Here is a 14,219-nt window from a genome sequence, read left to right as displayed (position 1 = left end):
TGTGTGTGAGTGGGTGCGAGGGAGGTAATGAGCTCGGAGGACAGTCCGTGTGTGAGTGGGTGAGTGGGAGGTAAAGAGCTCGGAGGACTGTCCGTGTGTGAGTGGGTGGGAGGGAGGTAAAGAGCTCGGAGGACTGTCCGTGTGTGAGTGAGTGGGAGAGTGGGAGGTAAAGAGCTCGGAGGACTGTCTGTGTGTGAGTGGGTGCGAGGGAGAGATGTAAAGAGCTCGGAGGACTGTCCGTGTGTGAGTGGGTGCGAGGGAGAGAGGTAAAGAGCTCGGAGGACTGTCTGTGTGTGAGTGGGTGCGAGGGAGGTAAAGAGCTCGGAGGACTGTCCGTGTGTGAGTGGGTGAGTGGGAGGTAAAGAGCTCGGAGGACTGTCCGTGTGTGAGTGGGTGGGAGGGAGGTAAAGAGCTCGGAGGACTGTCCGTGTGTGAGTGGGAGAGTGGGAGGTAAAGAGCTCGGAGGACTGTCCGTGTGTGAGTGAGTGCGAGGGAGGGAGGTAAAGAGCTCGGAGGACTGTCCGTGTGTGAGTGGGTGGGAGGGAGGTAAAGAGCTCGGAGGACTGTCTGTGTGTGAGTGAGTGGGAGAGTGGGAGGTAAAGAGCTCGGAGGACTGTCTGTGTGTGAGTGGGTGCGAGGGAGAGATGTAAAGAGCTCGGAGGACTGTCTGTGTGTGAGTGGGTGCGAGGGAGGTAATGAGCTCGGAGGACTGTCCGTGTGTGAGTGGGTGAGTGGGAGGTAAAGAGCTCGGAGGACTGTCCGTGTGTGAGTGGGTGGGAGGGAGGTAAAGAGCTTGGTGGACTGTCCGTGTGTGAGTGGGTGAGTGGGAGGTAAAGAGCTTGGTGGACTGTCCGTGTGTGAGTGAGTGGAGAGTGGGAGGTAAAGAGCTCGGAGGACTGTCTGTGTGTGAGTGGGTGAGTGAGTGGGAGGTAAAGAGCTCGGAGGACTGTCCGTGTGTGAGTGGGTGAGTGGGAGGAAAAGAGCTCGGAGGACTGTCCGTGTGTGAGTGAGTGGGAGGGAGGTAAAGAGCTCGGAGGACTGTCCGTGTGTGAGTGAGTGGGAGAGTGGGAGGTAAAGAGCTCGGAGGACTGTCTGTGTGTGAGTGGGAGAGTGGGAGGTAAAGAGCTCGGAGGACTGTATGTGTGTGAGTGAGTGGGAGGGAGGTAAAGAGCTCGGAGGACTGTCTGTGTGTGAGTGGGTGCAAGGGAGGGAGGTAAAGAGCTCGGAGGACTGTCCGTGTGTGAGTGGGAGGTAAAGAGCTCGGTGGACTGTCCGTGTGTGAGTGAGTGGGAGGTAAAGAGCTCGGAGGACTGTCCGTGTGTGAGTGAGTGAGTGGGAGGTAAAGAGCTCGGAGGACTGTCCGTGTGTGAGTGGGAGGGAGGGAGGTAAAGAGCTCGGAGGACTGTCTGTGTGTGACTGAGTGGGAGGGAGGGAGGTAAAGAGCTCGGAGGACTGTCCGTGTGTGAGTGGGAGGGAGGGAGGTAAAGAGCTCGGAGGACTGTCTGTGTGTGACTGAGTGGGAGGGAGGGAGGTAAAGAGCTCGGAGGACTGTCCGTGTGTGAGTGGGAGAGTGGGAGGTAAAGAGCTCGGAGGACTGTCCGTGTGTGAGTGGGAGAGTGGGAGGTAAAGAGCTCGGAGGACTGTCCGTGTGTGAGTGGGTGCGAGGGAGGGAGGTAAAGAGCTCGGAGGACTGTCCGTGTGTGAGTGAGTGGGAGAGTGGGAGGTAAAGAGCTCGGAGGACTGTCTGTGTGTGAGTGGGTGCGAGGGAGGGAGGTAAAGATCTCGGAGGACTGTCCGTGTGTGAGTGGGAGAGTGGGAGGTAAAGAGCTCGGAGGACTCTCTGTGTATGAGTGAGTGGGAGAGTGGGAGGTAAAGAGCTCGGAGGACTGTCTGTGTGTGAGTGGGTGCGAGGGAGGGAGGTAAAGAGCTCGGAGGACTGTCCGTGTGTGAGTGGGTGCGAGGGAGGGAGGTAAAGAGCTTGGAGGACTGTCTGTGTGTGAGTGGGTGCGAGGGAGGTAAAGAGCTCGGAGGACTGTCTGTGTGTGAGTGGGTGGGAGGGAGATAAAGAGCTCGGAGGACTGTCCGTGTGTGAGTGGGAGGGAGGGAGGTAAAGAGCTCGGAGGACTGTCCGTGTGTGAGTGGGTGCGAGGAAGGGAGGTAAAGAGCTCGGAGGACTGTCCGTGTGTGAGTGAGTGGGAGAGTGGGAGGGAGGTAAAGAGCTCGGAGGACTGTCTGTGTGTGAGTGGGTGCGAGGGAGGGAGGTAAAGAGCTCGGAGGACTGTCCGTCTGTGAGTGGGTGCAAGGGAGAGAGGGAGGTAAAGAGCTCGGAGGACTGTCCGTGTGTGAGTGGGAGGGAGGGAGGGAGGTAAAGAGCTCGGAGGACTGTCCGTGTGTGAGTGGGTGCGAGGGAGGGAGGTAAAGAGCTCGGAGGATTGTCCGTGTGTGAGTGGGAGAGTGGGAGGTAAAGAGCTCGGAGGACTGTCCGTGTGTGAGTGGGTGGGAGAGTGGGAGGTAAAGAGCTCGGAGGACTGTCCGTGTGTGAGTGGGAGGGAGGGAGGTAAAGAGCTCGGAGGACTGTCCGTGTGTGAGTGAGTGGGAGAGTGGGAGGTAAAGAGCTCAGAGGACTGTCCGTGTGTGAGTGGGTGCGAGGGAGGGAGGTAAAGAGCTCGGAGGACTGTCCGTGTGTGAGTGGGTGCGAGGGAGGGAGGTAAAGAGCTCGGAGGACTGTCCGTGTGTGAGTGAGTGGGAGAGTGGGAGGTAAAGAGCTCGGAGGACTGTCTGTGTGTGAGTGGGTGCGAGGGAGGGAGGTAAAGAGCTCGGAGGAGTGTCCGTGTGTGAGTGGGAGGGAGGGAGGGAGGTAAAGAGCTCGGAGGACTGTCTGTGTGTGAGTGGGTGGGAGGGAGGTAAAGAGCTCGGAGGACTGTCCGTGTGTGAGTGGGTGCGAGGGAGGTAAAGAGCTCGGAGGACTGTCCGTGTGTGAGTGGGAGGGAGGGAGGGAGGTAAAGAGCTCGGAGGACTGTCCGTGTGTGAGTGAGTGCGAGGGAGGGAGGTAAAGAGCTCGGAGGACTGTCCGTGTGTGAGTGGGAGAGTGGGAGGTAAAGAGCTCGGAGGACTGTCCGTGTGTGAGTGGGAGAGTGGGAGGTAAAGAGCTCGGAGGACTGTCTGTGTGTCAGTGGGTGGGAGGGAGGTAAAGAGCTCGGAGGACTGTCTGTGTGTGAGTGGGTGCGAGGGAGGTAAAGAGCTCGGAGGACTGTCCGTGTGTGAGTGAGTGCGAGGGAGGGAGGTAAAGAGCTCGGAGGACTGTCTGTGTGTGAGTGGGAGGGAGAGTGGGAGGTAAAGAGCTCGGAGGACTGTCTGTGTGTGAGTGGGAGGGAGAGTGGGAGGTAAAGAGCTCGGAGGACTGTCTGTGTGTGAGTGGGTGCGAGGGAGGTAAAGAGCTCGGAGGACTGTCTGTGTGTGAGTGGGTGCGAGGGAGGTAAAGAGCTCGGAGGACTGTCCGTGTGTGAGTGAGTGCGAGGGAGGGAGGTAAAGAGCTCGGAGGACTCTCCGTGTGTGAGTGGGTGCGAGGAAGGGAGGTAAAGAGCTCGGAGGACTGTCCGTGTGTGAGTGAGTGGAGAGTGGGAGGTAAAGAGCTCGGAGGACTGTCTGTGTGTGAGTGGGTGCGAGGGAGGGAGGTAAAGAGCTCGGAGGACTGTCCGTGTGTGAGTGGGTGCAAGGGAGGGAGGTAAAGAGCTCGGAGGACTGTCCGTGTGTGAGTGGGAGGGAGGGAGGGAGGTAAAGAGCTCGGAGGACTGTCCGTGTGTGAGTGGGTGCGAGGGAGGGAGGTAAAGAGCTCGGAGGACTGTCCGTGTGTGAGTGGGTGCGAGGAAGGGAGGTAAAGAGCTCGGAGGACTGTCCGTGTGTGAGTGAGTGGAGAGTGGGAGGTAAAGAGCTCGGAGGACTGTCTGTGTGTGAGTGGGTGCGAGGGAGGGAGGTAAAGAGCTCGGAGGACTGTCCGTGTGTGAGTGGGTGCAAGGGAGGGAGGTAAAGAGCTCGGAGGACTGTCCGTGTGTGAGTGGGAGGGAGGGAGGGAGGTAAAGAGCTCGGAGGACTGTCCGTGTGTGAGTGGGTGCGAGGGAGGGAGGTAAAGAGCTCGGAGGACTGTCCGTGTGTGAGTGAGTGGGAGGTAAAGAGCTCGGAGGACTCTCTGTGTATGAGTGAGTGGGAGAGTGGGAGGTAAAGAGCTCGGAGGACTGTCTGTGTGTGAGTGGGTGCGAGGGAGGTAAAGAGCTCGGAGGACTGTCTGTGTGTGAGTGGGTGCGAGGGAGGTAAAGAGCTCGGAGGACTGTCCGTGTGTGAGTGAGTGGAGAGTGGGAGGTAAAGAGCTCGGAGGACTGTCTGTGTGTGAGTGGGTGCGAGGGAGGGAGGTAAAGAGCTCGGAGGACTGTCCGTGTGTGAGTGGGTGCAAGGGAGGGAGGTAAAGAGCTCGGAGGACTGTCCGTGTGTGAGTGGGAGGGAGGGAGGGAGGTAAAGAGCTCGGAGGACTGTCCGTGTGTGAGTGGGTGCGAGGGAGGGAGGTAAAGAGCTCGGAGGACTGTCCGTGTGTGAGTGGGTGCGAGGAAGGGAGGTAAAGAGCTCGGAGGACTGTCCGTGTGTGAGTGAGTGGAGAGTGGGAGGTAAAGAGCTCGGAGGACTGTCTGTGTGTGAGTGGGTGCGAGGGAGGGAGGTAAAGAGCTCGGAGGACTGTCCGTGTGTGAGTGGGTGCAAGGGAGGGAGGTAAAGAGCTCGGAGGACTGTCCGTGTGTGAGTGGGAGGGAGGGAGGGAGGTAAAGAGCTCGGAGGACTGTCCGTGTGTGAGTGGGTGCGAGGGAGGGAGGTAAAGAGCTCGGAGGACTGTCCGTGTGTGAGTGAGTGGGAGGTAAAGAGCTCGGAGGACTCTCTGTGTATGAGTGAGTGGGAGAGTGGGAGGTAAAGAGCTCGGAGGACTGTCTGTGTGTGAGTGGGTGCGAGGGAGGTAAAGAGCTCGGAGGACTGTCTGTGTGTGAGTGGGTGCGAGGGAGGGAGGTAAAGAGCTCGGAGGACTGTCCGTGTGTGAGTGGGAGAGTGGGAGGTAAAGAGCTCGGAGGACTGTCCGTGTGTGAGTGAGTGCGAGGGAGGGAGGTAAAGAGCTCGGAGGACTGTCCATGTGTGAGTGGGTGCGAGGAAGGGAGGTAAAGAGCTCGGAGGACTGTCCGTGTGTGAGTGAGTGGAGAGTGGGAGGTAAAGAGCTCGGAGGACTGTCTGTGTGTGAGTGGGTGCGAGGGAGGGAGGTAAAGAGCTCGGAGGACTGTCCGTGTGTGAGTGGGTGCAAGGGAGGGAGGTAAAGAGCTCGGAGGACTGTCCGTGTGTGAGTGGGAGGGAGGGAGGGAGGTAAAGAGCTCGGAGGACTGTCCGTGTGTGAGTGGGTGCGAGGGAGGGAGGTAAAGAGCTCAGAGGACTGTCCGTGTGTGAGTGAGTGGGAGGTAAAGAGCTCGGAGGACTGTCTGTGTGTGAGTGGGTGCGAGGGAGGGAGGTAAAGAGCTCGGAGGACTGTCCGTGTGTGAGTGGGTGCGAGGGAGGGAGGTAAAGAGCTTGGAGGACTGTCTGTGTGTGAGTGGGTGCGAGGGAGGTAAAGAGCTCGGAGGACTGTCTGTGTGTGAGTGGGTGGGAGGGAGATAAAGAGCTCGGAGGACTGTCCGTGTGTGAGTGGGAGGGAGGGAGGTAAAGAGCTCGGAGGACTGTCCGTGTGTGAGTGGGTGCGAGGAAGGGAGGTAAAGAGCTCGGAGGACTGTCCGTGTGTGAGTGAGTGGGAGAGTGGCAGGTAAAGAGCTCGGAGGACTGTCTGTGTGTGAGTGGGTGCGAGGGAGGGAGGTAAAGAGCTCGGAGGACTGTCCGTGTGTGAGTGGGTGCAAGGGAGGGAGGTAAAGAGCTCGGAGGACTGTCCGTGTGTGAGTGGGAGGGAGGGAGGGAGGTAAAGAGCTCGGAGGACTGTCCGTGTGTGAGTGGGTGCGAGGGAGGGAGGTAAAGAGCTCGGAGGATTGTCCGTGTGTGAGTGGGAGAGTGGGAGGTAAAGAGCTCGGAGGACTGTCCGTGTGTGAGTGGGAGGGAGGGAGGTAAAGAGCTCGGAGGACTGTCCGTGTGTGAGTGAGTGGGAGAGTGGGAGGTAAAGAGCTCAGAGGACTGTCCGTGTGTGAGTGCGTGCGAGGGAGGGAGGTAAAGAGCTCGGAGGACTGTCCGTGTGTGAGTGGGTGCGAGGGAGGGAGGTAAAGAGCTCGGAGGACTGTCCGTGTGTGAGTGAGTGGGAGAGTGGGAGGTAAAGAGCTCGGAGGACTGTCTGTGTGTGAGTGGGTGCGAGGGAGGGAGGTAAAGAGCTCGGAGGAGTGTCCGTGTGTGAGTGGGAGGGAGGGAGGGAGGTAAAGAGCTCGGAGGACTGTCTGTGTGTGAGTGGGTGGGAGGGAGGTAAAGAGCTCGGAGGACTGTCTGTGTGTGAGTGGGTGCGAGGGAGGTAAAGAGCTCGGAGGACTGTCTGTGTGTGAGTGGGAGGGAGGGAGGTAAAGAGCTCGGAGGACTGTCCGTGTGTGAGTGGGAGAGTGGGAGGTAACGAGCTCGGAGGACTGTCCGTGTGTGAGTGGGAGAGTGGGAGGTAAAGAGCTCGGAGGACTGTCCGTGTGTGAGTGGGAGGGAGGGAGGGAGGTAAAGAGCTCGGAGGACTGTCCGTGTGTGAGTGAGTGCGAGGGAGGGAGGTAAAGAGCTCGGAGGACTGTCTGTGTGTGAGTGGGTGCGAGGGAGGGAGGTAAAGAGCTCGGAGGACTGTCCGTGTGTGAGTGAGTGGAGAGTGGGTAAAGAGCTCGGAGGACTGTCTGTGTGTGAGTGAGTGCGAGGAAGGGAGGTAAAGAGCTCGGAGGACTGTCCGTGTGTGAGTGAGTGGGAGAGTGGGAGGTAAAGAGCTCGGAGGACTGTCTGTGTGTGAGTGGGTGCGAGGGAGGGAGGTAAAGAGCTCGGAGGACTGTCCGTGTGTGAGTGGGTGCGAGGGAGGGAGGCAAAGAGCTTGGAGGACTGTCTGTGTGTGAGTGGGTGCGAGGGAGGGAGGTAAAGAGCTCGGAGGACTGTCCGTGTGTGAGTGGGTGGAGAGTGGGAGGTAAAGAGCTCGGAGGACTGTCTGTGTGTGAGTGGGTGCGAGGGAGGGAGGTAAAGAGCTCGGAGGACTGTCTGTGTGTGAGTGGGTGGGAGGGAGGTAAAGAGCTCGGAGGACTGTCCGTGTGTGAGTGGGAGGGAGGGAGGTAAAGAGCTCGGAGGACTGTCCGTGTGTGAGTGGGTGCGAGGAAGGGAGGTAAAGAGCTCGGAGGACTGTCCGTGTGTGAGTGAGTGGGAGAGTGGCAGGTAAAGAGCTCGGAGGACTGTCCGTGTGTGAGTGGGAGAGTGGGAGGTAAAGAGCTCGGAGGACTGTCCGTGTGTGAGTGGGAGAGTGGGAGGTAAAGAGCTCGGAGGACTGTCTGTGTGTCAGTGGGTGGGAGGGAGGTAAAGAGCTCGGAGGACTGTCTGTGTGTGAGTGGGTGCGAGGGAGGGAGGTAAAGAGCTCGGAGGACTGTCCGTGTGTGAGTGGGAGAGTGGGAGGTAAAGAGCTCGGAGGACTGTCTGTGTGTGAGTGGGAGGGAGAGTGGGAGGTAAAGAGCTCGGAGGACTGTCTGTGTGTGAGTGGGTGGGAGGGAGGTAAAGAGCTCGGAGGACTGTCTGTGTGTGAGTGGGTGCGAGGGAGGTAAAGAGCTTGGAGGACTGTCTGTGTGTGAGTGGGTGCGAGGGAGGTAAAGAGCTCGGAGGACTGTCCGTGTGTGAGTGAGTGCGAGGGAGGGAGGTAAAGAGCTCGGAGGACTGTCCGTGTGTGAGTGGGTGCGAGGAAGGGAGGTAAAGAGCTCGGAGGACTGTCCGTGTGTGAGTGAGTGGAGAGTGGGAGGTAAAGAGCTCGGAGGACTGTCTGTGTGTGAGTGGGTGCGAGGGAGGGAGGTAAAGAGCTCGGAGGACTGTCCGTGTGTGAGTGGGTGCAAGGGAGGGAGGTAAAGAGCTCGGAGGACTGTCCGTGTGTGAGTGGGAGGGAGGGAGGGAGGTAAAGAGCTCGGAGGACTGTCCGTGTGTGAGTGGGTGCGAGGGAGGGAGGTAAAGAGCTCGGAGGACTGTCCGTGTGTGAGTGGGTGCGAGGAAGGGAGGTAAAGAGCTCGGAGGACTGTCCGTGTGTGAGTGAGTGGAGAGTGGGAGGTAAAGAGCTCGGAGGACTGTCTGTGTGTGAGTGGGTGCGAGGGAGGGAGGTAAAGAGCTCGGAGGACTGTCCGTGTGTGAGTGGGTGCAAGGGAGGGAGGTAAAGAGCTCGGAGGACTGTCCGTGTGTGAGTGGGTGGGAGAGTGGGAGGTAAAGAGCTCGGAGGACTGTCAGTGTGTGAGTGGGAGGGAGGGAGGGAGGTAAAGAGCTCGGAGGACTGTCCGTGTGTGAGTGGGTGCGAGGGAGGGAGGTAAAGAGCTCGGAGGACTGTCCGTGTGTGAGTGAGTGGGAGGTAAAGAGCTCGGAGGACTCTCTGTGTATGAGTGAGTGGGAGAGTGGGAGGTAAAGAGCTCGGAGGACTGTCCGTGTGTGAGTGGGTGCGAGGGAGGTAAAGAGCTCGGAGGACTGTCCATGTGTGAGTGAGTGCGAGGGAGGGAGGTAAAGAGCTCGGAGGACTGTCCATGTGTGAGTGGGTGCGAGGAAGGGAGGTAAAGAGCTCGGAGGACTGTCCGTGTGTGAGTGAGTGGAGAGTGGGAGGTAAAGAGCTCGGAGGACTGTCTGTGTGTGAGTGGGTGCGAGGGAGGGAGGTAAAGAGCTCGGAGGACTGTCCGTGTGTGAGTGGGTGCAAGGGAGGGAGGTAAAGAGCTCGGAGGACTGTCAGTGTGTGAGTGGGAGGGAGGGAGGGAGGTAAAGAGCTCGGAGGACTGTCCGTGTGTGAGTGGGTGCGAGGGAGGGAGGTAAAGAGCTCAGAGGACTGTCCGTGTGTGAGTGAGTGGGAGGTAAAGAGCTCGGAGGACTCTCTGTGTATGAGTGAGTGGGAGAGTGGGAGGTAAAGAGCTCGGAGGACTGTCCGTGTGTGAGTGGGTGCGAGGAAGGGAGGTAAAGAGCTCAGAGGACTGTCCGTGTGTGAGTGGGTGCGAGGAAGGGAGGTAAAGAGCTCGGAGGACTGTCCGTGTGTGAGTGAGTGGAGAGTGGGAGGTAAAGAGCTCGGAGGACTGTCTGTGTGTGAGTGGGTGCGAGGGAGGGAGGTAAAGAGCTCGGAGGACTGTCCGTGTGTGAGTGGGTGCAAGGGAGGGAGGTAAAGAGCTCGGAGGACTGTCCGTGTGTGAGTGGGAGGGAGGGAGGGAGGTAAAGAGCTCGGAGGACTGTCCGTGTGTGAGTGGGTGCGAGGGAGGGAGGTAAAGAGCTCGGAGGACTGTCCGTGTGTGAGTGGGTGCGAGGAAGGGAGGTAAAGAGCTCGGAGGACTGTCCGTGTGTGAGTGAGTGGAGAGTGGGAGGTAAAGAGCTCGGAGGACTGTCTGTGTGTGAGTGGGTGCGAGGGAGGGAGGTAAAGAGCTCGGAGGACTGTCCGTGTGTGAGTGGGTGCAAGGGAGGGAGGTAAAGAGCTCGGAGGACTGTCCGTGTGTGAATGGGAGGGAGGGAGGGAGGTAAAGAGCTCGGAGGACTGTCCGTGTGTGAGTGGGTGCGAGGGAGGGAGGTAAAGAGTTCGGAGGACTGTCCGTGTGTGAGTGAGTGGGAGGTAAAGAGCTCGGAGGACTCTCTGTGTATGAGTGAGTGGGAGAGTGGGAGGTAAAGAGCTCGGAGGACTGTCTGTGTGTGAGTGGGTGCGAGGGAGGTAAAGAGCTCGGAGGACTGTCCGTGTGTGAGTGAGTGCGAGGGAGGGAGGTAAAGAGCTCGGATGACTGTCCGTGTGTGAGTGGGTGCGAGGAAGGGAGGTAAAGAGCTCGGAGGACTGTCCGTGAGTGAGTGAGTGGAGAGTGGGAGGTAAAGAGCTCGGAGGACTGTCTGTGTGTGAGTGGATGCGAGGGAGGGAGGTAAAGAGCTCGGAGGACTGTCCGTGTGTGAGTGGGTGCAAGGGAGGGAGGTAAAGAGCTCGGAGGACTGTCCGTGTGTGAGTGGGAGGGAGGGAGGGAGGTAAAGAGCTCGGAGGACTGTCCGTGTGTGAGTGGGTGCAAGGGAGGGAGGTAAAGAGCTCGGAGGACTGTCCGTGTGTGAGTGGGAGGGAGGGAGGGAGGTAAAGAGCTCGGAGGACTGTCTGTGTGTGAGTGGGTGCGAGGGAGGGAGGTAAAGAGCTCGGAGGACTGTCCGTGTGTGAGTGGGTGCGAGGAAGGGAGGTAAAGAGCTCGGAGGACTGTCCGTGTGTGAGTGAGTGGAGAGTGGGAGGTAAAGAGCTCGGAGGACTGTCTGTGTGTGAGTGGGTGCGAGGGAGGGAGGTAAAGAGCTCGGAGGACTGTCCGTGTGTGAGTGGGTGCAAGGGAGGGAGGTAAAGAGCTCGGAGGACTGTCCGTGTGTGAGTGGGAGGGAGGGAGGGAGGTAAAGAGCTCGGAGGACTGTCCGTGTGTGAGTGGGTGCGAGGGAGGGAGGTAAAGAGCTCGGAGGACTGTCCGTGTGTGAGTGAGTGGGAGGTAAAGAGCTCGGAGGTCTCTCTGTGTATGAGTGAGTGGGAGAGTGGGAGGTAAAGAGCTCGTTGGACTGTCTGTGTGTGAGTGGGTGCGAGGGAGGTAAAGAGCTCGGAGGACTGTCTGTGTGTGAGTGGGTGCGAGGGAGGGAGGTAAAGAGCTCGGAGGACTGTCCGTGTGTGAGTGGGTGCGAGGAAGGGAGGTAAAGAGCTCGGAGGACTGTCCGTGTGTGAGTGAGTGGAGAGTGGGAGGTAAAGAGCTCGGAGGACTGTCTGTGTGTGAGTGGGTGCGAGGGAGGGAGGTAAAGAGCTCGGAGGACTGTCCGTGTGTGAGTGGGTGCAAGGGAGGGAGGTAAAGAGCTCGGAGGACTGTCCGTGTGTGAGTGGGAGGGAGGGAGGGAGGTAAAGAGCTCGGAGGACTGTCCGTGTGTGAGTGGGTGCGAGGGAGGGAGGTAAAGAGCTCGGAGGACTGTCCGTGTGTGAGTGAGTGGGAGGTAAAGAGCTCGGAGGACTCTCTGTGTATGAGTGAGTGGGAGAGTGGGAGGTAAAAAGCTCGGAGGACTGTCCGTGTGTGAGTGAGTGGGAGAGTGGGAGGTAAAGAGCTCGGAGGACTGTCTGTGTGTGAGTGGGTGGGAGGGAGGTAAAGAGCTCGGAGGACTGTCTGTGTGTGAGTGGGTGAGTGAGTGGGAGGTAAAGAGCTCGGAGGACTGTCTGTGTGTGAGTGAGTGGGAGAGTGGGAGGTAAAGAGCTCGGAGGACTGTCCGTGTGTGTGTGAGTGGGAGAGTGGGAGGTAAAGAGCTCGGAGGACTGTCCGTGTGTGAGTGGGTGCGAGGGAGAGATGTAAAGAGCTCGGAGGACTCTCTGTGTATGAGTGAGTGGGAGAGTGGGAGGTAAAGAGCTCGGAGGACTGTCCGTGTGTGAGTGGGAGGGAGGTAAAGAGCTCGGAGGACTGTCCGTGTGTGAGTGGGAGGGAGGTAAAGAGCTCGGAGGACTGTCCGTGTGAGAGTGGGTGGGAGAGTGGGAGGTAAAGATCGCGGAGGACTGTCTGTGTGTGAGTGGGTGCGAGGGAGAGAGGTAAAGAGCTCAGAGGACTGTCCGTGTGTGAGTGGGAGAGTGGGAGGTAAAGAGCTCGGAGGACTGTCCGTGTGTGAGTGGGTGGGAGGGAGGTAAAGAGCTCGGAGGACTGTCTGTGTGTGAGTGAGTGCGAGGGAGGGAGGTAAAGAGCTCGGAGGACTGTCCGTGTGTGAGTGGGAGAGTGGGAGGTAAAGAGCTCGGAGGACTGTCCGTGTGTGAGTGGGTGGGAGGGAGGTAAAGAGCTCGGAGGACTGTCTGTGTGTGAGTGGGTGGGAGGGAGGTAAAGAGCTCGGAGGACTGTCTGTGTGTGAGTGGGAGGGAGAGTGGGAGGTAAAGAGCTCGGAGGACTGTCTGTGTGTGAGTGGGTGGGAGGGAGGTAAAGAGCTCGGAGGACTGTCTGTGTGTGAGTGGGTGCGAGGGAGGTAAAGAGCTCGGAGGACTGTCCGTGTGTGAGTGAGTGCGAGGGAGGGAGGTAAAGAGCTCGGAGGACTGTCCGTGTGTGAGTGGGAGAGTGGGAGGTAAAGAGCTCGGAGGACTGTCCGTGTGTGAGTGGGAGAGTGGGAGGTAAAGAGCTCGGAGGACTGTCTGTGTGTGAGTGGGAGGGAGAGTGGGAGGTAAAGAGCTCGGAGGACTGTCTGTGTGTGAGTGGGAGGGAGAGTGGGAGGTAAAGAGCTCGGAGGACTGTCTGTGTGTGAGTGGGTGGGAGGGAGGTAAAGAGCTCGGAGGACTGTCCGTGTGTGAGTGGGTGCGAGGGAGGTAAAGAGCTCGGAGGACTGTCTGTGTGTGAGTGGGTGCGAGGGAGGTAAAGAGCTCGGAGGACTGTCTGTGTGTGAGTGGGTGCGAGGGAGGTAAAGAGCTCGGAGGACTGTCTGTGTGTGAGTGGGTGCGAGGGAGGTAAAGAGCTCGGAGGACTGTCTGTGTGTGAGTGGGTGCGAGGGAGGTAAAGAGCTCGGAGGACTGTCTGTGTGTGAGTGGGTGCGAGGGAGGTAAAGAGCTCGGAGGACTGTCTGTGTGTGAGTGGGTGCGAGGGAGGTAAAGAGCTCGGAGGACTGTCCGTGTGTGAGTGAGTGCGAGGGAGGGAGGTAAAGAGCTCGGAGGACTGTCCGTGTGTTAGTGGGAGAGTGGGAGGTAAAGAGCTCGGAGGACTGTCCGTGTGTGAGTGGGAGAGTGGGAGGTAAAGAGCTCGGAGGACTGTCCGTGTGTGAGTGGGAGGGAGAGTGGGAGGTAAAGAGCTCGGAGGACTGTCTGTGTGTGAGTGGGTGGGAGGGAGGTAAAGAGCTCGGAGGACTGTCTGTGTGTGAGTGGGAGAGTGGGAGGTAAAGAGCTCGGAGGACTGTCTGTGTGTGAGTGGGTGCGAGGGAGGTAAAGAGCTCGGAGGACTGTCTGTGTGTGAGTGGGTGCGAGGGAGGTAAAGAGCTCGGAGGACTGTCTGTGTGTGAGTGAGTGCGAGGGAGGGAGGTAAAGAGCTCGGAGGACTGTCCGTGTGTTAGTGGGAGAGTGGGAGGTAAAGAGCTCGGAGGACTGTCCGTGTGTGAGTGGGAGAGTGGGAGGTAAAGAGCTCGGAGGACTGTCTGTGTGTGAGTGGGTGCGAGGGAGGTAAAGAGCTCGGAGGACTGTCCGTGTGTGAGTGGGAGAGTGGGAGGTAAAGAGCTCGGAGGACTGTCCGTGTGTGAATTCGTGGGAGGGAGGGTAAGAGCTTGTTTTGCTGTTGTGTTCCATTGCTTTGTTGTGCTGTTGTTGCTTGTTCTGAACATTATGGGCATGTTATGTTATAGAATCACAGTAACAGCGAACACTACGTCACAGAAACTGGTCCTTCAGCCCATCTAGTGCATCAAACAATTAATTTGTCTAGTCCTGTCGACCCACAATATATTCCTCCATACCCTCCCATTCATGTATCTATCCAAGTTTCTGTTTAATGTTGAAATCAAACCAGCATCTTCCACTGGCAGCTTGTTCCACACTCTCACCGCCCTGAGTGAAGAGACTCCCCTGAAACATTTCACCTTTCACCTATGACCTCTGGTTGTAGTCTTTCCCAACCTCCGCGGAAAAGCTTGCTTGCATTAACCCTATCTATAACCGGCATAATTTAGTGTACCACTATCAAATCACCCCTCAACCTTCTCTGCTCCAGGGAATGAAGTCCTAACCTATTCAACCTTTCCCTATAACTCAGGTAGTCAGGACTTGGCAACATCCTTGTAAATTTTCTCAGTACTCTTTTAATCATATTTACATCTTTCCTGCAGGTAGGAAACCAAAACTGGATATAATAGTCCAAATTAAGCGCCACCAATGTCTTACAGAACTTCAACATAACATCCCAACTCCTGGACTCAGTACATTGATTTATGAAGGCCAATGTACCAAACACTTGCTTTACAACCCTATCTACCTGTGATGTCACTTTCAAGGAATAAGGGATCTGTATTCCCAGACCAGCAATGCCCTACCACTCTCCAGAGCAAGTCCTGCTCAGGCTTGTCCTCCCAAA

The 14,219-nt window shown here is 58.1% G+C and overlaps 1 protein-coding gene across 1 annotated transcript in view; it reads right to left on the bottom strand.

Moving 5' to 3' along the window:
* vps52 (VPS52 subunit of GARP complex) overlaps window positions 1-14,219 on the bottom strand; it is a 131,155-nt gene that overhangs the window by 97,481 nt on the left and 19,455 nt on the right. The gene's annotated exons all lie outside the window — the stretch shown is intronic.

The sequence above is a fragment of the Hypanus sabinus genome (assembly GCF_030144855.1).
Source record: "Hypanus sabinus isolate sHypSab1 chromosome 5 unlocalized genomic scaffold, sHypSab1.hap1 SUPER_5_unloc_1, whole genome shotgun sequence".
In the NCBI taxonomy this organism is placed as follows: domain Eukaryota; kingdom Metazoa; phylum Chordata; class Chondrichthyes; order Myliobatiformes; family Dasyatidae; genus Hypanus; species Hypanus sabinus.
Note: the sequence above shows the minus strand (reverse complement) of the source record. Positions and strands in the feature narration are given on the sequence as shown.